At 36.3% G+C, this 22831-nt stretch overlaps 1 protein-coding gene and 1 long non-coding RNA gene across 3 annotated transcripts in view; one reads left to right on the top strand and one right to left on the bottom strand.

Moving 5' to 3' along the window:
• The window catches only part of LOC145678430 (uncharacterized), a 183239-nt gene that overhangs the window by 13181 nt on the left and 147227 nt on the right, over positions 1-22831 (bottom strand). The window contains exon 3 of the long non-coding RNA XR_014130391.1: positions 9044-9175. This is a non-coding gene — a long non-coding RNA (uncharacterized LOC145678430). The remainder of the gene's footprint in view (positions 1-9043; positions 9176-22831) is intronic.
• Positions 1-22831, top strand: part of LOC145678429 (uncharacterized) — a 66469-nt gene that overhangs the window by 22803 nt on the left and 20835 nt on the right. The window lies entirely within an intron of this gene.

The raw sequence follows: 22831 nt of genomic DNA, 5'->3' as shown, positions 1-22831 counted from the left end.
GTATTAAGTAGCAGACACACTTATGTTCCTAAAGATTTATAAGGAAACTAGCTGAAATACTCGTTCTTAGCACGGGGATAATAAGTTTATGGAAAATATTTGAACTGCTTCCCCCTCCCCGCTTTAGGATACACATTTTAATGAAAGTGTAATCATAAAAAACAATAAGATACTGTATTTTTGGCATATTTTTGGAACTCCCCTACCACCTTGGGATACGGTCCATAATCAATGTGATATGATTAAAACTTTGAAGTAGGAGTTATGATCCAAGATTCATTTCAAACGGGTAAACCATTTTCCGTAATACGATTACAAACTGTACGTCTATTATATTGTTGCGGGAAATATAGAAATTACAACTTCCGCCCCCCTTAAAACTAAAATTTTGGAATATGTTGGGTCATGTGACTGCTTATTTATATTGCACTTTCGACAAGAGTTGAAATACAGATTTTCATCCTCCTAACCTGAGGGTTCATGAGATACTTTATTTATCGCATTAATTTTTAATTCCTTTAATCAAAATAGTGATTGAAACCTACCTCTAAGTATGTTCCAAAATTAACTTCCAAGTGCTTAGTCATTTTTTCGTGATGCAGTCACAACATCAGACAATATTGCTGTCAATGGGGCGAAAAATGAAAGAAAATGCCTCTCTTTTTAAAACGGAAATTTTCAAAACCGATAGGACACGTGTTCGCTTATTTATAACAAGGAGTTTATATGCCGAGTTTCTTCTCCTTAAAATTATGTAGGCGCATGGGAGGATGTTTCAAATTAACAAAAAATTGGTTACTTATCAGTAAATCCTCCCATGGGGAAACTAAATACTCTCCGAACGTTTCGGAATAACAAGCTGGTTCTGTCTTCAGTGGTAAGGTAAAAATGGATGAGAGAAAAATTATATGAGAGAATACATACCACCTATTAAATGTAACGTAAGAGATGGATGATTAAAAATCACGAGCAGAGCACAGTGCGAAAGAATGAACTGAGATGAAGGAAGTGCGATGTCTATGTTACGTCACTATTACCAGATCTAAAAAATACTGTACTTCAAAGGCAGGTAATCAGATTCTACGAATGTTGCCAAAATCCAGATTTAAAGCCGGTTTATATTTGTGAATAAAGAATGAGTCTTTAATCTCCTGTTGTTTGTTTTTACTGAACCTATCACATTAACCTGTTCTATATTGTATGCGTGTTTTAAGTGAAGCGACAATTCCGACATACCCTCTTCTTGTAACCTTTTTGAGTGTCCAATGTATTCTTTAATTTGGGCGTTTCGTTTGACTTATATATGAGGAGTCACATTCACATTGAGAAGATAAATACCTGACCTATTTAGTGGATCAACAAAATAACTTTTAAAACCGGTAACATGTTTTTCTAAATGGTTTGAGGGGATACTGGAAGCTGATATGTTATGCTTTGCCAGAATCTGTTGAACTTTTGTCGATAATTGTGAAAAGTAATGAGTTCCTATCCAAGTTTTGCTTCTTTAGGGATAAATGTTTTAGGGCCCTGCATCGATCTGCGCTTTTAATTAAACCACTTCTGTAATGTACGCAACTTAGTTCCGTTTTTTTTTTTTTTTTTTTTGTCCTATTTGATATAAAAACTGTATTTCGTCATTGAGGTCGTTTGGACGATCACAAATTATAAAGGTAACCAAGAAAGTTCTGTCGCTTTTTGTGAAGGTCTGTGTTCCACTGGCCCTCACACCGTGAGTTGAATGCGAAGGTGAAGGTCAGTTGTTGGTGTGGGTATATCCAACACACTACTTGATTGTGGAAGTTCAGTTACACCGTGAACTTGTGTAAGGACAGAGTGAACATTGGACCTCCACAGAGTGTCATAAGAGCGTGAACCTGTACGCAGCGGGGCGGAAAACATGCCAGTCCTTTGGTGAGGGTGTCGTAACTACGCGGACAGTGCAGCGGTGGTTTAACAAATTTAAAGACGGTCACGAAACACTCAAAGGTGCACCGCGTGCCGAAAGACTAACACGTGTAGAAGATGAAGATCTTCAGGCAACAATTGAGGATAACAGTGGCCAGACATGTGAGGAACTGGGACTACAATTCAGTGTGAGTGGAGAAACCATTCGGCAGCACCTCCATCAACTTGGGAAACACTACAAGTTGAGTCAGTGGGTCCCACATGATTTGACTCCGGGTCGGAAGGCAACGCGAGCAAGAGTTACGTTTCTTTGTTGTCTCGTCTGGGGAAGGAGCCATTTCTGGACAGGGTGTTGACATGTGATGAGAAGTGGGTCCTGTACGAAGCTCTACAGTGCCGTCATGATTGGTTAGCATCTCATGAACCGGTTCCAAAACAGCCGAAACCAGCACTGCATTAGAAGAAGGTCCTCCTATGTGTTTGGTGTATTGCTCGCGGCATCGTGCATCGGGAATTGCTATCAGCTGGTCAAAGCATCAATCCAACTGTGTACTTCTACTGTCAGCAGTTGAGCCGTGTTCAAGAAAAACTCAAAACTCTGGAGCCAGCACTTCTGAATCGCAAAGGAGTCTTCCTGGTACACCATTCTGCGCTAAGCCACACGTGGCTAGGATGACCCGGACACCATTCTGCGCCTTGGATGGGAAACACTTGCATCTGCCATACTCCCCGGACATTGTACCGTCCGATTATCATCTGCTCCAATCCTTGGACAACCACCTTAGAGAACGCCAATTCAAATCCCTAGTACAATTGCAAAATGTACTTGATATCTTCTTAGCTTTACGGCCCACCACTTTCTACCGCGATGGAATCTATGATCTTCCAGAACGTTGGCAGAAGGTCGTCGATGCTGATGGGGACTATTTTTGATCTTTAATATACTTCTTAGGTGACATATCGATATTCGAAGGTGGTGGGTGAAAAAGCAACAGAACTTTTTTGGATATCTTTATAATACTGCCCTACGAAATAAATTATTCCATATATTGGCCTTGTACAGTGGTGGATGGGCTGACTGTTGATGTATGCCTGCAGTAGGTTTTCGATATATTTTCGGTATAAAGTTATTGTGCGATCTGGAAATCAGTAAATCTAAAAATGCAAGACATCAGATTCACGCTCGGGGGTGAACTTCAGCGTAGAATACTGATTATTGAACTGTTTAAATATTTGTAAAAGTGTATTTTCATCATGTAGAAGTTGTAAAATGTCATCGGCATAACGTTACAATCAAATATATTTAAATGTATCTTGCTGTAAAATAGAAGCTTTCATCTGATGTAAAACTATTGGACAATATCGGGAATAGTGTGTTGCCCATGGCTAGACCACCATTCAGGTGAAAGTAATGATTTTCAAATTGAAATACATTGGTTGTTAAGCAAACTACAAGCAGTTGTAATAAAAGTGTTGAGTTTCGTTGGCAGATTCACCATTTTGTAATTACCAAGATCGTGTACTATTGATAGTAAGTTTCAATGGTATGGACAGATACATATCAACATCTATGGATGCAAGTAAAATGGCAATACCATTTACAAGTGATGATAACTGTTGTTATCGTCAAGACTATTTTTAACAACATATTTGAAACCACTGTTATAATCATTAAGTTTTTTGTATAACCCATTTGGGTAATAAGTAAACTGGATGGTTGAAACCTGATATGATCGGACGAAGGAGAATGTTGCGCTTGTGCACTTCCGGAAGGCCATAAATAATGGGAAGGCTAGGTGCATTATTTTTCTTTTTCAGTCAGTCAGTAGTGAAGAATCAATTGTCAACTGTACCATTTTTATTTCCTATGGCAATGGATTGCGCGGATGTGAAACAAAGTTGTATTTCTCGGCAATTTTCAAAATATCGGAAGCGTGTCTCTGTTTTGACATAATTACGTATTGATTTCCCTTGTCAGCCTTTAAGCACTATATTTAAATATTAAATCGCAAATAAATTTATAACGAAAGTTTAAACACTGCGGTCACTACTTACATATATCAACAGTCAGCCCATCCAGCACTGTACAAGACCAATATTTGGAAGAATTTCTTTCGTATGGCATATAAATGCCATACGATCTCAATGACGAAATACAGTTTTTATGTTAAATAATAATAATAATAATAATAATAATAATAATAATAATAAAACGAGTATAAGTTGCGTACATTACAGAATTGGTTCAATCAAAAGCGCAGATTGGTGCAAGTTCCTAAAACATTTAACCCCAAAGAAGCAAAAACTTGGATAGGAATTCCTTACTTTCCACAATTAGCGACAAAAGTTCAACGCATTCTTGCAAAGCATAACATATCAGCTTCCAGTATCCCCTCTAAACGTTTAGAGAAACATGTTTACTGGCTTTAAAAGTTATTTTGTTGATCCACTAAATAGATCAGGTATTTATCTTGCTCAGTGTGAATGCTCAGTGACTCCTCATACGTAGGTCAAACGAAACGCAGTATTAATACCCGAATTAAAGAACATATTAATCAAAAAAGTCAAAAGAAGAGGGTAGGTCGGGATTGTTGGTTCACTTGAAACAACACGTATACAATATAAAACAGGTTAATGTGATAGGTTCAGCAAAAGCTAACAACGGGAGATTAAAGGATCATTCTTTATTCGTAAATATAAACTGGCTTTAAATCTGGATTTTGGCAACATTGATAGAATCTGATTACCTACCTTTGGTATATTTTTTAGATCTGGTAATAGTGACGTAACATAGACATAGCACTTCCTTTAACTCAGCTCATTCTTTTGCGCTGTGCTCTGCTCGTGGCTTTTTTTGAATCGACCTCTTACGTTACATTTATTTGGTAGTATGTATTCTCTCATACAATTTTTCTCTCATCCATTTTTATCTTTGTTACCTTTCCGATATGTTTAGAGTATTTAGTTTTCCCACGGGAGGATTTATTGGTAAGTAACCATTTTTTTGTTAATTCTTCTCCCAAGCTTCAGAATTTTATGTGGGTATCCTATTTTGGACAAACCATTTGTATCACCTTTTAAATTTTGCTTCCATTGGCATACGTATTTCAAAAAAGTATCTTTCTTATTCAGTGCTCTCGTCACAAAAGCAGTGTTATTTCTAAGTCTCACGTTCCTTCATATAGTATACTAGCATCAATTCCCCGCTGCGCTGGGTTAAATTAATTAAAAATAGTAATATGTTCCGTTAGTCAGTCACAGTTTTACTATTAGTAAAGCTCTCTTTGATATTGGTCATTTTCGATGATTTTTATATATCTCCCTCCCTTTCCCATGTTGCGAGGAACGGCATTGGAAATGTCATTGTTCATCTCAGCATCCCCGAAAACTATGTATTCGACACTGATATTGGTCATTTCGATCATTTTTATATATATCCCCCCTCCCCCAAGTTGCGAGGCTGAATTTGGATTTAAACGGCAGAAGTGCCACTGTTCATCTCAGCGACCCCGAAAACTATGGATTCGACACGAAGATCGGTCATTTCCGATCACTTTTAAAAGTCCCTCCCCTCCCCCACCTTTAAGTGACAACGTCAAAGTAAAGTAATATGACAAAAACCATCTTAGGTTTAAACTTCATCTAGGTTGTACATTTGATCTAGATCATCCAGTGGTTCAAGAGTTATTAAGTTTTCTTTATTTATATATATATATATATTTATCTCTAACTCCTAACCCCCGCCCCTAAGTTCTACTATCAAAGTGAAATAAAAAACACCCCAGGCCCAATCTCATCTATTTAAAAAAATTGATCGAGATTGATCGTTTGGTGCAAGTTATTAAGTTTTATTTATTTTTAACGCCTCCGTCCCCTTCCTCTAAGTTCTATCGTCAGAGTGAATAAATAAATAAATACTATCCCAGGCCCCAACCTCATCTGTGGTGAAAATTTGATCGAGATCGGTCGGGTGATTCAAGAGTGATGAAGTCACAAAGACAGTCACTTTCATTTTTATTTTTTACACACACACACACATATATATATATATATACCCCTTCCCCTCCTCTACGTTGCACCGTCAAAGTTAAATGACAAAAATTACCTCCGGTCCGAATGTCATCAATGTTGAAAATTTGATCGAGATAGGTTGACTGGTTCAAGAGTTAAGTTTTATTTATTTTTATATATAAATATCCCCTCCCCTCCCCCTCTTCTAGGTTCTACCGTAAAAATGACAATATATGTATAAAAAAATACTTTCCAGGCTCGAACCTCATCTGTGTTGAAACTGATAGAAATCGGTCGGGAGGTTTAAGAGTTATTAAGTTTTATTCATTTTCATATATTCCTCCTCCTCCCCTCCCCCACTCCTAAGATCTACCGTCAAAGTGATATGATAACAAACTACCCAGATTTGAACCTCATCTATGTTGAAACTTTGATTGAGATCGATCAGGTGGTTCAAGAGTTGTTAACTCACGAACATAGTTATTTTTACTTTTATATATATTGATTTTAGTATATATATCTCGCTCCTCTCCCTTCCCACACTAAAAGATACCCCAGGTACGAACCTCATCTACGTTGAAAATTTGATCAGGATTGGTCGTTTGGTTCAAGAGTTAAGTTTTATTAATTTTAATAATTCTTCCTCCTCCTCCTCCCCTAAATTCTACCGTCAAAGTGGATAGCTAAAAACACTCCCAGGCCAGAACCGTTTCTACATAAAAAAAAAAAATGATCGAGATCGGTTGGGTGATTCAAGAGATTAAGAGTTACAAACATAGTCAGTTTCAATTTTATAATATAGATTAACATGTCCTTAATTTTCGGTGAATCGCTTTCACTCTTCCACATAATCCTACATATCGTATATTCCCTGCACTTTCCACAATTGAATTTTAGAAAACACTGAAATACCTGTTTCCCTTCGTGGTTGCTGCGCGTCTCGAGATACAAAATTCTCTGACTTTTACAGGTTTTCCAGGACCAATGCGCAAAATTTCCACTTAGCACTATTAAGTAAGAAATGTAATTTATAATTCTCTAGCATTCTAATTATACAAAAGGGGCATAATTTTACACCAAATGCCTAAACTTACATTTTGAATGAACACTCTTAGATGTGAAAATGTAGTGAAAAAAGCAACTTACATTTTCCTTCTTCGAACTTTTTTTGTTCGTTCGTTTGTTTGTTTGTTTAGAAGTTTTGGTTTTATGATTATCACTTCTCTTGAGCACACACAAAACTGCGTAACACTAATAACACACGCACACACACATACAGAAACTGGATATTAACGTTTAAAATTTTTGTAATGGGCGCATCTGATCTTCAATTAATTGTGATTCATTTTCAGCTTCAGCAAGCACTTTCCCCTCCGTTTCTTCCAAATTCTTCATTAGTTCTTTTCTTTGTTTCTCCGCTACCCTAGTTTTCTCATGTTCCTGTCCCCCCTGTTTTTTCTGCTCAAGCCTTTTGCTGTATTTCACTGGGACATTTCTCACATAAGGGATCATATCCATTGTAATTTCTACCTTCTAAACACTACCCGCATTCTTTATTTACTGAGAAACTTTTCTCTATAGCAACATTATCATGTGAAAGTATGAAAATCTTGTTAAGGAATGCCATGAGTTTTGATTCAGAAAATGCAATAACACTTTTCCAGAATGTGTCATGTCAGATTACCCTTGAGTAATTATTCGCCTCTCCAAAAAAACACTGGATCTGAATATAGAATTTTAAATTCTCTTTCTACTCGATGAGCGCACATTCCAGAAATCCACTTGTTTTCGACAATTGTCTCAGGGCAAAAATAAAATCGTTTCATAGCAATTTCTGGGTTTCTACATATTACATTGAGATCACAAAACGACAGACTTCTGGTGAACTAAAATTTCAAAGCAATCTTTTCAGGTAAGTTTGTGCAAAATGTCTGCAAACATTTTCGACAACTCTGTTTGAAATGAAGTATATCTTTCGAGGAAACATTTTTTACTTGTTTAATAGTATCACGAAAACCTTATTTCAACTTAACATTTTTTGCACTAATCAAGTTCTCCGAATTTGTTACATTAATCTTAGCGATATTTGTAGTATTAAAACCAGTACATCGCGTCTAACGAATCTGTTAATTGGAGATGTCATTATGTTTGATAGTTCTGAAAACAAGAAAGGAATCATGGGTTGTTCGACTTAAAATGCCCTTTAAAATGATTCAACTTTAGAAACAAGCAATTTAAAAAAACGCTAATTTTGGACCACTCATTTTATCTTCTAAAATCTTTTTCATAGTTTTGTTGCTTGAAGATTTTAATTCTTTTTTTCTCTCTCTTAGCTATTTCAACATAATTAAGTTCTTAAGGATTTCTAATGCTCTATCAGGAACTTAAGTATTTTCAACCCAACGTATGGCACAAAATTTCTTGAGCCAATGAAGGACATATAATCTGTTCTTTTTGCTGTTACGTTTTTAAATACGTTACGGTATGTGTAGTAGAGGTGCAAGTGCTCGAAAAAAAAAAAAGGCTTTTTTTTTTTGGTGGAAAAAACGGTTTTTTCTGCTTCGCTTTTTTGCTTGGGGAATTTTGGGCTTTTTTGAAAATTTTGCTTTAAACTGATAAAGCAAACTTTGTTTCGCTTTCTACAACAAAAAATTCATTTAATTAGTGGTTGATGCAGATAACAATATGAAACCTCGAAAATAAACCATAAATTTCAAAATGATTTTTTTTAAAATTCTTAACATATTTACATTATGAATTCCAAATGATTAACCAATATATGTAATAATATTTTAACCTCTTATATACAATAAGTACTTAAAAAAATGATACACAAATAACTAGCAAAATTGTATCTAGTATTTCTACTTCAAAATATCACACACACCCTCTTTTTGAAGCCAAATAAAGAAAAACACGAGAGAAATCTGCACATCAAGAGCTTCGTTTCGGATGGTTCTGTATATTCTTGAAATGTTTCAGTTAATTTTTAACTCTCATATACATTGTATGAATATTTCGAACAAATTTTTCATTCATTGATCACATACGTAATAATCTGTTACCACCTATCAGGTGCTTCGGATCTACAAAATCGGTAAAGCTCCAAATTCTGTAATGTACTTACTGTTCCTTAAGCTTGATCAGAATCGGAAAAGTTGATGGATGATATACGTAATAGACGGTTCACCTGAGCGTATGGTTTCCTAGGCTGTAGAATATATAACCACCATCACGGTTTACCCAGTCCTGAAGGTTTCTGAAATTTTAACAAGAAAATTCAACATATCGTTACGAAACTTTTTTTTTACACACACACACACACAAAAAAAAAAAAAAACCTATGGAATACATTTAAAAAGAGTGGAAGAATCAATCACTGTTCTAATTCATAAGAAAGACGACAAAATTGATTGTAATAATTATCGAGGCATTTCTCTTAACATTTTATTAACAAGATTGATCTCATACGCAGATGAAATTATTGGAGATTATCAGTGTGGATTTAGTCGAAATCAAGCAGATATTTACTATTTAACAAATACTCGAAAAGAAATGGGAATATATGACCCAGTACATCAAATGTTTATTGATTTTAGAAAGGCTTACAACTCGGTTAGGAGGGAAACATTGTACAACATTCTTTCAGAATTTGGAATACCGAAAAAGCTAGATTTATTAAGTGTTTAAACGAATCCCAGAGTAAATTCCGAGTAGAAAAATGCGAGCTTCCACGTCGAGATTGGCCTGAAACAAGGATATGTGTTATCGCCGTTATTATTCAGCTTTGTTCCGGAGTACGCTATAAGGAAAATCAAAGATAGGAACCAGGGCCTAGAGTTGAATGGTATTCACCAGGTTATGGTGTATGCTGAAGATGTATATTTGATATGAAAACAATCGAAACAAATGCAGAAGCCTTATTAAACGCTTGCAGAAACATAAGTAAATGCAGAGAAATCTAAATACAAGGAAGTTCATAAGGATCGTAATACGGCAAATTATGAATGCGTTAAAATATCAATTAATACTTTCGACACAGTGGATACTTTCAAATATCTTGGATCAGTATTACCAGACCAAAATCATACCCACAAAGAAATTAAATGTCGACTGAAATCAGGAAATTCTTGTTATTCAGTTCAAAATATTTTGTCATCGCTAATTCTGTCAAGGAATTTAAAGCTTAAAATATATAAGATGATAATCATGCCTGTTATGCTTTATGGTTGTGAAACATGGTCGCTTACGCTCAGGGAAGAACGCAGACTGAAATTATTTGAGAATAAAATTCTGAGACGAATATTTGTACCCAAACGGAACGGAAATAGGGAATGGCGGAAACTTCATAAGGAGGAACTACATAATTTATACGGTTTACCAAACATCGTTAGAGTCAAGTCTAGGAGGCAGGTGGGCAGGTCACGTAGCCAGAATGGAAGAAAGTAGGAACGCTTTCAAAGTTTGAACTGGAAATGAAATCGGGAAACGTCCATTAGGAAAGCCTAGGCCCAGATGGGAGGACAATATTAAGATGGATCTAGCAGAAATAAGAAACAGAAACTGGATTGAATTGGATAAGGACAGAAGTCAATGGAGAGCTTTTGTGGCCATAGAGAAGAGAGAGAGAGAATACATGTAAGTTAAGCACAACTGCACAACAAACATGAGTGAGTGGTTAGCTTTCGCGCTTCTATCGTGAATTCCGGGATTCAACCCCGCATTTTGACAAAAGTTTTTCTTAATTCTATCTGTGCATGTAGAGATAGTGCGTGTACTGTGAGTTCTGGCCGACTTCCTTTCTAATCGTTTTTAAATCTTTGTTATTACTAATTACCAGCAGTGATGGATTTGTGAAGAGGATTAGGATGGAAATGTCTTTCGGTTTGAAGCCTCTACCCCGAAATTATGGAATTTCTAAAACAAACTAAATATTAGTTTTGCCTTTACTCATATACTTCAGGCTGTCCTCAAATAAAAAATTAGGAATTTTTAGAAAAACTAAGCATTAATAAGAAAAGCCCCTCCCAAAATACTTTTCTAAATCCGCCATTGATTATCAGTATAGAATGGTCTTCAAGGTTGTTTCTGGAAGATTATAGCTGAACATATAAACGAAACGAAATATTTGTTATGCCTGTACACATAAACTTAAGCTCCTCTTAAATAAAAGTTGGGAATTTTTAGAAAAAAAAAAAATATATTATTCAGAAAAAACCCTCACAAATATTTTTCTAAATCCGATACTGATTATTTCTATCAAATGATATTCAAGGTTGCGTCCGGAAAATTATTGTTAAATCATTGTACAGCTACAGTATAACGGAAATGTGGAAGTACGCTCTGACAAATATATTGAAAACGGTACCCTCTGATGGATATATTGAAAAACATTAGTTTAATTATGTGATAAAAGCTAGAGTACTAAGCTCAGAAGTGAAACATGGATGGCTAAAAAGAAATGATCTAAAGAAGAAAAAATGTCGATAATTCAGAAGTTAAAATAAAGTTAAATACCTTGTACTTTATGTTTACTTTAATTCATTAATCATGCGCTCCATCCATCATGATGGTGAATTCCAGAGCGAAATATGGCATTTAGGTCATGGAATCTTATTTAACTTTAGAGTATACTATAAGAAAGCTATTTGAACAGAAAAATCATGAAAATGAAAAAAGACAAAATTTCCAACATTCTCTTTTTATTCAAAAAAAGCAGGCTTTTTATGTGCAAAGAACCATCGATTCAAAAAAGCCGGCATTTTTGCATCTCTAATGTGTAGTTGGGGGCGCGGTGGCTCAGTGGTAGAGCGTTTACCTCTGGTGCTTGGGGTCCCGGGTTCGATCCCAGCCTCCGCCAAGTGAACTTTGTGGTGGACAAACACTGTGCTCGTGGGTTTTCTCGGGGTTCTCCCGTTTCCTCCCACTTTCTTCATTCCACCATTTCACTCATCTCTCATAATCACCGTCTCCTTTAGCCTAACCGGCATAACCGTGGGACGTAAAACTCAAAGATTTCATTTCATTTCTAATGTGTAGTTCTTTAAAAGTCTACGATATTCCAAACGGTAGATTTTATAGCCATTTTAAAGAATCATTCACGCTATATAGACAACACGCACCAAATTCTAAAATAACCGGACCATTATCTGTACAGATGGTGATCAGAAAAATGGAAACACCTGTAGTTGGCAACACGTCAGATGTATGGGTTGGTAGTGGTGTCGTGGCGCCCGCAGCGTCGGACCGCTGATGGTGGTGTGTTAGGTCGGTCTCCATACTACGTCAGGCGCAGTGGAACAGCAGTGTCCCGTGGCTGCAGCAGACGGAGGTAGTGTAAAATGGGAGACCTCTCAGATTTTCAAAGAGGGCAAATTGTTGGTGCGCGGTTATGTGGAGTGAGTGTGACGGCAGTGGTTACTGTATTAGGTGTATCGCGTGGGACAGTGTCGAAGGTGATGACGGCCTACACAACACACGGGAAAACCACATCGGGGAAGCGGAACAGTGGGCTGAAAAAATCATGAGTGACAGGTCACGCCAGGTATTAAAGCGCATTGCCACGCAGAACCGTCGTGCCACTGCGGAGCAAGTGACGGAGGAACTCAATCAGCACCTCCCCCACCCTGTTTCGACAATCACAGTCCGCCGCGAATTACATGACATGAACTTACGGGGTCGTGTTGCACGGGCCAAACCGCTCATCAGGGACCATAACGCTTTCGCACGCCGCAAACGGTGCCGCGACCATGCAACTTGGACCGTTGAGGACTGGAAACGTGTGATATGGTCGGATGAGTCATCCTTCAGTCTATTCCCAACCACGGGCCGTGTTTATGTGTGGAGAACGCCCAAAGAAGCTTATGATCTGCAGTGTCTCCGCCCAACTGTGAAACATGGCGGCGGCTCAGTGATGCTGTGGGCCGCCATATCATGGTTTTCATTGGGTCCTGTGGTCACACTTAGCGGACGAATCACTGCCAACGATTATGTCGCAATTTTAGGAGACCACTTGCATCCTATGGTCCGGATGTTGTTCCCGGACAATGACGCCATCTTCCAGGATGATAATGTACCCATTCACACAGCTGGCGTTGTTGCAGCGTGGTTTGAGGAACATCGGGATGAAGTTCAACACCTCCCTTGGCCCGCCCAATCCCCAGATCTCAACATAATTGAACATCTGTGGTCCGTCTTGGAAACACGACTCCGGCGACGATTTCCACCTCCATCCTCTCTCACAGAACTGGCTGATGCCCTGCACGAGGAGTGGTGTAAAATTCCACTTGCTACCATTCACGACCTTTATGCCTCCATCCCACGTCGCATCAAGGCTCTTCTGAAGGCGAAAGGTGGCCCCACACCATATTAATCTGGTAATTTGCAATTTCGTTCAGGTGTTTCCATTTTTCTGATCACCATCTGTATCTTTACGTTCCTGCAATTCTTCTTTAAGTTCCCACAAAACTTAAGATTAACATTTGGTCCATCCATGGAGACGTGCGAAAGACATGTCAAGCCAAAAGATTGAAGCTTTTTTTTTTAATGCGACTAATAAATCTGTTACTGTAGAATGACCTAAGAACGATGATCTAAAGTACTTACTAACAACTTACTCTTCCTTGTTACTCCAAAACCTGACCATAAATTCAATTTGTTCGGTTTGGCTTATTTTATGTAAGCTTTCATCAAATGAAATAGTAAAACAACCACTATTAGTTTCATATCTCATTATTTTTTTCAAGAAATAAAATGTAATACCATAAACAATACAATATGCTATTTTGGCCCTCCCAATTGCAATCACCTTGGCTGTGTGACTGTCAGAAAACATAATGCGGAAAATGTTCAATATTTGGCCAGCTGCAGAAAGTGACGAATGAGCATAAACTGACTGCAATCTCTATAATGTTTCTGCATTCGTTGTTTTCTCCTTTGTAAGATATTTTTGCATTCCAAGGCTTGTGGTCTCTGTAGTCGGTCCAGAAACTGGAGCTTTACACTTTGATTCCTGGGAATTGTCACTACACACTAATGCATATTCATTTTCTTGACACACTAGTTTCAGTTTCTCTATCTGAACCATGAACATCACAATACCGTATGATTTAGCAGAATCCACAGCTACCACATGCTTTCTGCCTTTTATGTGGCTAACTAGAACTTATTTTCCCATGTTAATAATAATAATAATAATAAACTAAGATAACTCACTGTTTTTAAGCCACTGAGAATTGAACGAAGATAACGTACACTTGGAGGATTCCATAATGTGAGGTGCATTAACCTGTGAAAATAGTATCGAAAATATATTAGAGACAAAACTGGACTGGTGAAAGGATTAAGAGGGGAAGCAGGGGATCACACTAAGCGAGCACACAAACGAAGACGAATTTCAATGATACGTATTTTTCTTTGAGAACTACTGGCAGGCATCTGCGAAACATATACTCTAATTTAACCTAACCTACATGCTAGGTTAGTGTCATTTACACTGTCTGGTGGGAGCTCATGTGGTTCGGATTCCACGTTAATCAGTAGGTCCACGTCTCATATAGCCTCGCAGCTGAACGGGACGTTAAGCCCAAAATCAACTCATTTACACTATCATGCAACCTTTTCGGTTAGGTTACGTTATTCATATTTTAGTGTCTGGTAAAGTATACTTGTACCAGAAAATGATCCCTATTCAGATATTGGATACAAAAATATTTACTACATCTATTTGAGAATCATGAATCACAACTTGCTTTACAGCTGGCTTGTACAGTCCACAGCAAAAAACCTGCAACATGAGCATGTAAGTTTATTGTGAAACTACACTCAACAGCGCAGGGAATCAAGGTAACGTCCAAGTGGCACGAATCACGCCAGAGAAACCTCGGCGTCCTCCCCTGCACACACTTATTTTGGTGCAAAAGTCTTCGTCGTTTCACAATAAACTTACACGCTTATGTTGCAAGTTTTTTGCTGCGGACTGTACATAACAGTTCTCGGAATACTCGTGTTGCATTTTTCATCAGATAAGCAAATAGTCAAATTGACGCAAACGGCCGTGAGTGTCAGTTGCACTTTGCGCTTCACTTGAAAATCTGTGGGCTTCATTCTCTGTTTGCCATGTCCAGATTTGCGAATCGCCACGCAACACCAAAATGTGAAAAGTAGTTATATTTGCTATGCCTGTTACCACAAACTGAAACGCAATATTTGCGTTGTGTCTACTCAACCGGTGGGGAGTAATATAATTAATTATGAATTTGCTTGTATTTTCAAATGATATGAAAATTTTTCTGCCAACTGATGAGGCAATATAATTTCAAAAATAAAATTGTCAATAATAATTAATAATTGACGCCCAGGCCAAACCGCTTAAGCTAAAAAATTGAAATTTGGAAAGCACATAGAATTTGTGACGTAGGGTACCACTAGGGAAGGATATTTGGAAATTTAACGTTGAAGGAAACGTGGTATTTGAACTGAAATCCGGTATGCATGCAGGTTTATATAGGTTCAGGGCCCTAGGTCATCTGTGTGGAGATAACCATTATTATAATAAAATGTTCATATCTGGGGATCGCGGAAGATACGAGACATGAAACTTGGTATTTGAACTGGAATTCGGTATGGTTGTAGGTATTTGAGGTGCGAAGCCGTAGGCCAAGTAAACACGGGGTCTGCGATCGAAGCCCCCAGCTAGCTGAGTGCTAATACAATATACAAAAGTAAACGTACGTAACCTTATATTCCTCCAGAAAATTTTAAGAATTCCCTGACTTTTCCAGGTTTTCCAGGTACGCAGCAACCATGCCCTTATTTCTATATAATGAATTTCATATCTCCAATTCTCACGTTAATATTATAGAAATTGCCCCCGTACACTCTTTAGAAGAGAAATTTTCGTAGATGCTGAAATACATATTTCGTTATTTTTATTTAAGAGTATAAACCGATGTTCACATTTTAAGCAAATCCTCACAATGGGTACTTCTCCAATAAAGAAAGGGAAGTCTGGATATTATAGTAATGACAAGTACCCCCTTCCCCCAAAGAAAGGAATTTTCGAGAAGACTGAAACACAAGACCCGCATTCGATTCCCGGCGAGAGCTCATGTGGTTCGGATTCCATTAAGAAGACCTAGGTGCAGATGGAAGGATAATATTAAGATGGATCTCGTAGAAATAGGAATACAAAGTAGAAACTGGATTCAGTTAGCTAAGGACAGAAGTCAATGGAGAGCTTTCGTGAAGACGGCATTGAACCTCCGGGTTCCATAGGCCATAGAGTTAGTTAGAGAGTAGCTATAATATTTGGACACCGTCAGAAGTACACTTACTCAATAATTCATTGGACAGAATTGCCAGTTCCTTTCCGCGAGAGCTAATAGAGGGAAGTGTAGAGTGGAAAAATATATGATGGTGAATCTAGATAATTAGGCAGTCAGTAATACGTTACTTACGTAAAATATATCAAATTCAAACTTAAATTACTAGAGAGGAAATTTCTGTTCAGTGGTTATTTAGTGCTCCTCTTGGAGATGAAACAAATGAACAAGAAGAAAATCCAAATATTGATCATAGAAACCTAAATAACCAGTAAAATACCCGGTTATTTACGCAAGAAAATAACCCGCTGAAATAAATACCCTCGTATTGTATATCACTGTGGTCCACTACAAAACCGACTGACTGTTACACAGTGCAAATTCTCATTGTGTAAAATTGAACCAGGACCCCATGCACTAAAACATTGTCTTGTGTAGTAACAAATTTCTTTTCCTATTTTTAATTTATTTAAAGTGATTGGCTTTACGTCACAAGCAGATTATGAGCAGTCAGATGTCTTGTAACCCCAGTGTACGGAAGTTTTTTCTCATCTTAACCCCTCGCACGGAAATGACGAATCTAGCTCGTCAAGGCCTCTCGGTGCCAAATCGCACAATGACGAGCTACATTCGTCATAAAATTTAAACTATTGTAACATCACGTAGGGTTACTATATTGATGTTTTGAAAGTTATATAATTATAAACCATCTATAATAATACACTTTTATAACTTCAAGAAATTTGATGCAACGGAAGGAGGGGCAGGAAATTCAGGACATAAATCGTTGTGGAAAGGGTTAATCTACCACAAGGTGTTTCAAAGAAATTTTCCAAAATTTATTATATCCGCTTATACCAAATGGTATTATGATCAAACAGTAAGTAGATTAGAATATATTTCAACATTTTTTATTAATGACTTCAACAGAACTTTTTTTTTTTTAAATGAAAGGTTATAATGGTGTCAGACTCTTGTTGTATAAATTAGTTAAGAATATGAAAATTTCTGTCTGTTGGTTATAGTAATAGTGAGAACGTTTTCTGTAATTTTGTTCAGGAAACATGTTCTGAGGAATAGCTAAGATCTTAATAATTAAATTAATATTTGTCAAAACAGAAACACAAAAAGGGCTATGTTGCATCTGAGATACCCCCTTTGCGTCCACTAGGTTTAAATGTGTGGTACATCAACTCCCATCGGCGATGTTTCTAGCTTTCTATATTCATATTGCAGACTAACGGGGTGAAAGAAGAAGAAAAAGAAAACATATGGGATGAAAAGAAACATACTTTCTCTGCTGTGATCATGAGGGTAATTTACATTGACAGTACTCGCCTTGTTTGTAGATCCTTGTATTGCTTCAAATACCACTTTAAGCAATACGTCTCATGTCATACAATACCGTCAGTACTAGGAGAGATCCCTAAACTCCTGAAAAAAAATAAATATCTCTATCAAAGTTACTGGTCAGCGCAGTAGCCAAAACTAAAATTCCATTTCTCAGGAAATTAATAAAGTCAAATAATACGTAGTCTGATCATGAAAATAATTGAAGAGTTTATTCAATTAAGATGTAGTAAACGCCGCTCTAAATATCATTAATATCAGTTTTAATGATAAACCTCACACCACCCTCGTAAGCATGAGTGCATAAAACCGGTTGGCACACAACAGTACACTACAAAATGGTGTGCCATATAAAAAGGCTTGCGCACACATTATAATTTAAATATTTAGCTTAAATTGTACGGCTACATTAAAAGCGAACTGAGCAATAATTTGCTAGGCGTATCTAAGATTAAATTTCTGTGCTTAAAAAGTACAGGTTAAATTTCTGTGCTATGCTAATACATCTCTGTTGCAGGTGGCCCATAGTTCGATCACATCGGTGTTGGATTTGATATATGTAGTTTATATCTCTAACCTTATAAGAAAAGAGATTTAATGACAAAAATGCATATATTTTAGACCATTAGCTTTCTAAACATTGTGGTTTATTACAATTCAACCGAAAGGGATGTTTCGTTACACACTATAATAATACAGTCATATATTAAGTTATTCAGTACAAAGTATAATAAAATAAAATAGTTTGAATTTTAAAAAAATACTAGAAGCAAAAGAAAAAGAAAAGAAAAGAAAAAGAAACAGACTTATACCCGAAAGACAGTCGGGCATTATATACTATGCTAATACAATCAAATATTAAACTATTCATTAGCAAAATAAAAATTATTTCAGCTTGGAAAAAAAAAGAAACCTAAAGCAAAAATGCAGGCTTGTTCCTGAAAGAAAACATAAAACAGGTTGCCATATGCTCTTTTTAATCTGTATGAGTTAAAAATCGACATCTTCGCAAAAGGAAAAGCAAGCTAAAATGTTATAAGGGTACATGCTGGTGGTCTCTCTTCCAAATTCATTGTCAGATCAGTAACTACTTTTGTTGTGTTATATTGACACTTATATTGATTTAATCGTCAGATTAATTTACTTATAGACAGGGTTGGCAAAAACCATGGTTTTTATTGAAAAAACCAAAAAACCCGGTTTTTTGGGTTTAAACCAGGATTATTTGGTTTAAATAGTTTGCTCTATGTATTTATATCACATATGGACAGAAATAAATTTGTTTCGCCTTGGTGTTTGCAACAAACGGGTTATGCTGGAAGGGGTCACATAAGCTTAAAGCGGAATCCAAATCCCTTCTCGGCTTACATCCGAGAGAAATTGTCCTCTATTTGAACTTGAAACCTGGACTAATTGGCCACAAATGCGAGACGCCTGCCGACTCACTCACGAAGGACTCCTGATAAAAATTCATTGTACTGATCTTTACATACTTGTTAATATAATTGACAAAAGTCACTTCAAAAGGACAAAAAGATAAACAGTTGCACAAGTGAAACGATTATACAGAATTACATACGGACAATTTCAAAATACTGCAGAGTACAGAAGAACTAATTTAGTCCAAGTTAGTTCACAACGACTTTTATTAGTCCAAGTTAAAGAAATACAAAACTTAATTTGCATATCAGTCAGAAAAGTAAATAAAAAGACACGAATTGTTTGAGTTCACTTTGACCCATTTATACATAAATAGATACCAAAGATACTTCTGATTTCAATAAATGCCTCTCGTGGGGTTTGTTTGACCCCCCCCCCTCAAAAAAGGGCGGCATTTCGATGTGTTTTATCAATAGTAAACCTTATTAAAATGAAACAATATTTAGAATTTTTCTTTGATTGCAATTGCATAACAATAATAACAAACTAAAAAGATCACAAAAGAAGCATTCATAAGAGTATATTAAAAAAATAGTTGCTTTTGCAGTATAATCTCTTTGAGCAATGAATGGGCAACTTAGGTTTGAATATAATACGAATCAAATACGAGAGTGAAACGTGATAACTCATAAATGTGTGTTCATCAAGATTTCACGAACCCTTACACTTTTACGAACATTTTTCTTTTTTTGGTTTAAACCACTTGGTTTTTTTTAAAAAAAACAGCTGGTTTAAATCAAGATTTAAACCACCTTGGTTTAAACCAGCCAATCTTGCTTATAGAGTTATAACATTTTTCTTGTCCATCGTCGTAAGAATATGAATAATACAACATCTTACCCTAAAGCCGATATTTGAACTGTCAAGTTTGTCTTCGCAACCAGAGCCGATTTTTCCGCATCTCTTCTAACATATGATACGTACTTTCTACACTGTGTACATGCTTTAATTACTTTAATTACCGGTGTATTATATTGCTTTATATTACATTTAGTTGGAGGCATATGTAATTCTGTGGAATTTTGAATGAAGCAATTATATGATTGATGGCGATGGATCGGTGATGAGCTATGGAATCGTGTGCTACTGGGTGTTTTGTCTCAAAGTGTGGCTGAATCGGTGTATGACGTCATACTTCTAAAATGACCGCTAACGCCAACATCGATGCCTTTTTCGCGCTATACAGGCTAAAGTTCTCAACCGATTTTCATGGGAGGTGACTCATTTTATTTCTTCTGGCTAATGCATGTGCCTTTTGCATAGATATTTTCCAAATAAATAGTTTCACTACTTCAAATATTAAGAAAACAATCAAAACTGAAGTAAAATTAAATCGCTTTTTCGAACTGCAACGAGCATACCGACTAAACTAGCGAATAATTGTCCCATTTTTCCCCATGGCTATTATTTACACATATTGCATAGATATTTGTCAAATAGATAATTTTATTTATGTACAAATTTAATATAAAGTCGGTAAAATTTAGTCTTTTTGAAAGATTTGTAGTCAAATATCAACAATGAAAATGGTGTGAGGTATAAAATATTAACAAACCATTATGCCGATAAATACATTAAATTAAATAAAAGTTTCCGATTATAGGGTAATTAAGTTTCGTATTGTAGCGGGCCACTTCCTTATTAGCATTAAAAAAAGATAAGCATTTCATTAAACAAAAATGGAAGTTAGTAAATATGTTGGGTTGTAAAAGCAAAAAAAACAGTAAAATATTTCAAATGCACAAACAAACCCTTTTTATTATTACACAATTGTTTAGAAAGGAAAATAATAATTAAAAATCGACTTATGAGTCATTATCTGAGTCCGATGGTTGCATTTGATCGTTATTTTACTGTTGTTGTTACAATGCTCTTCACCGACTCCATATTTGCACAGTTCTGTACATTTAAGTTATTGAGTAGACATTCGCAACTGACAGAATTGACGAGACATCGTCTTCTGATGTAACGGCAACGTATTAATTTTCAGATAGCTTGTGGAGCGCATGGTACATGACTCATTGTAGGAAAATACTCATTCCTTCTCTTTTCCCATCCAAACGTAGATGAGTCAGGGAGATCCTGTTGCGGAGGATTAGGGAACTCACTTGGTAGGGAGCTCTTAAGATATGTTGGTGTAAAGCTGGCTTTGTTGGCGGTAAATTTTAACTTTGAACTGTTTTTTGGTAAACAGCCACCACCGGAGCTTACCAATGTCTGAAAAGTCTTTACCTTGTAAATACAAGCAAGAAATTAACCTGTCCATCAGTTGTTCATTTTCAGATGTAAAACGTTCTGGCCAGCCTAATCTATCAAATGCTTCTAGAATATTTTCTTCAGAAGATTCAAAGACATTCCAGGAAGATTGTTTTCCTGTGTTCTTGAATCGACCTACTGTGTCACCAGACAGAGAATGAAGTCCTAATAATGCCTTAACCTGTTTCGGATTAGGCAAGAGTTTAAATACGATTAAGTTCTATTAATGTCCTTTTAGCTCAAGTTCCGGTCGCAAACACACTGTCTGATGGGAGGAATTGTAACCACCTCAATAATAGAATAAATACGTCTATATCTGTTGAATAGATGTGGCGGGTAGAAGCACGGGCTGATACATGTAAACAATGTAAAATATTTTTTGTATCAGTTTCCTCGTGTCTACTTGTAAGTTGTATAACATCATTTTCATCCGAAAACTTTGCCTCGTTCCTCCCACTAACAACTAAATTTTGCTTAATTTTCTGTGCATGCAATAATACTTTATGAACGATGTAAACTGTCAACTCATCCTTAGTCCTGTGATGAGATAGTAAAGATCTCAAGGTTTGTTTCCTTATATCTGTGGAGTCTGTGATTTTATATTGAACAGGTATTGTCTGCCTAACCCTTTTCTTTCTCCTTGAGATCTTCATTTAATGTTAGATGTACTTGTAATGCATTAAGTAATATTTCCTTACATACCGATCCATCTTCTTGATGAACTCAATTGAAAGATTTCAACACGTCTTTACACTTGAATCTTTTTGCATACATTGTACATCTGCCATACCACCAATGACTGCTATAGAGTGTCATATGGGAGTGGTTTATTTTGAGTGAGCGGCTGGTTCATTGTATATAGATGAAGATTGTTGATTTGTATTGTCAGAGATTGGCGATATAAAGCATTCAAGAATTTTCATCAAGTTACTCTTGTTGAAAGGAAAAATAATTGATCCGTTTAAATTAAACATTGATCGGGGAAAGCTGAAAACTTATAATCACTGAGACATTGCTACAGATCGATGTAGGGTTAACTCCTCGAAACAGTTAGTAACGTAGTGAACAGAGAAAAATCTGCCTTTAAATGCAATACAGTATCCGACAATTTCGTCAATACAACTTTGTGAGCTTTACTACATAATTGAAGATTGCTTTTATCATTGGTGCCCATAGACTACATTTATCTTGTTCAATCCTTTTTTGTTTGAAAACCTTGTACATCTAAAGTCCTTCAGGCATTCTTATGGTTTTGTTCTGGATAAATTCTTTTTTTTTTTTTTTTTAAAAAAAAAAGCTTTGTTGAGATATTAATTAGCTCCTTTTCTTTAAAAAGCACGGGATTTGTCATTCTCAAAAGAGAGTTATAAATCTTTTGAGCATCTTTCTGTCAACAGATACAATCATGTTTGTTCTGTTATTGTTGTGGTTACAGTTCCTCCCATCAGACAGCGTGTTTGCGACCGGAACTTGAGCTAATAGGAAATCAATAGAACAATCGTATTTACTCTTGCCTAATCCGAAACAAGTTAAGGCATTATTAGGAC

This window comes from Thermobia domestica, chromosome 2, assembly GCF_964235325.1.
Source record: "Thermobia domestica chromosome 2, izTheDome1.hap1.1, whole genome shotgun sequence".
Lineage (NCBI taxonomy): Eukaryota > Metazoa > Arthropoda > Insecta > Zygentoma > Lepismatidae > Thermobia > Thermobia domestica.
This window is presented reverse-complemented; position numbering and strand designations above follow the sequence as displayed.